We start from the raw sequence: 1465 nt of genomic DNA, 5'->3' as shown, positions 1-1465 counted from the left end.
TTCATTGAGAATGAATGAATAAATGTTGCTGAATGTATAACTTCTGGCCTTGTTTACATCTGCCAATACAACGCATGTAATTCATTTTTGTATTATAATTATGTCAGTGATATCAGTGAGATTAGAGAGGTGAGACGAAACAAATCCCTGATGGTGAGATTTATTTTTGCGTGAACTAAAATTCTCGTAGAATCATGCATGCTGAAATAAGATGCAGAAGGGAAGACATAGAGGGAGAGGGAGAGAAAGAGAGAATGAACCCGATGTAATATACCATGATTTAATTTTCATTATATTCAAGATTCATTAATGAGTTTTCTACATATCCACTGGTAGAAAACATTATTTCCGTGAAATTTCAGCACAGCTGCCGCGAATGCCTTGCGACAAGTGAATTTAATAGAGTGTTCTCAAAATGCCCATTCTTGGCAACGCCCATTCTTAGCAATTCACAACACCCATGCACGCGCACAAAGATCAAACTGTATAACTTCTACATTCGAAGACTGTTCGAAGTTTTTTTTTAATCTCGAATGGTTAATATTATCTTCTTTTGACACGACAAAACACATTACTGTACAACACTTTGCCACACTACAGGGACATTATCCGCATCATGCATTTTCCGTATAAATGCTATTACTTAGAACATCAAGGTCTTTTTTTTTCGATACTATACTTCATTTCCATTCAAATAATATTTAAACAAACAGCAATTTAAGTTGGTGTCACCGTACATGGTCACAAAAATCGTTCTTGATATGTCGCATTCCTGCACTTGGAAGTAATAAGACACACATGCAATACATGTAGACACACAACACACCGAGTTGTTGCGCTCACATCATTTTGGAATTCTATAACTCAAGCAAACTATTATGATCCAATCCTTCCATTTCTGTTCCTCTCTCTCTCTATCTCTCACCAATGACCCCACACACATACACACTCATTGCAATCTTTCAATATAGCGACTCGTACATAGAGATACTGGAGACTTTCCTCGGTTGGAAAAAGATATCACAGCATAATTAACCAACCTGGTTATTATGGCTTTCGTTCTATTTGACCGTGAACTTTGTCAAGTCGAATGATGCCTTCAAAATCGCACCTTCAGTGCCTGTCTGATGATTCTTTCGGACCATTGAAGCATACGAGAACAGGTATATTCACAATCTCTGCCTGTTCAAGGAAGAATTATAGTCTTGCTGATCCAGATCGCCTTTTTGACTTTTTTTGGCCCAAAGTACGTGCCAGACAATCAGAGGGCACCATCCCAAACCACTGTAATGGCCAATTATTTCAATAACAACGGCTGAAAGACTGCGTGGGGTAACTGTTCTTTTGTGTTTAGTCTGTATAGTGGTGTGACCAGTCTGTTTCTCCAACGTAAGGATGTTGCAACTGATTCTTGTCTTATCTCACTTGTCAGAAGGATCTCTTTATATAGCATGAACTAGTTTGT

Source organism: Diadema antillarum, unplaced genomic scaffold, assembly GCF_040938485.1.
Source record: "Diadema antillarum isolate AM-2024a unplaced genomic scaffold, OU_Dant_1.0 seq00000649_RagTag, whole genome shotgun sequence".
NCBI lineage: Eukaryota > Metazoa > Echinodermata > Echinoidea > Diadematoida > Diadematidae > Diadema > Diadema antillarum.
The sequence above is the reverse complement of the archived record's forward strand: the minus strand, read 5'-3'. Positions refer to the sequence as shown.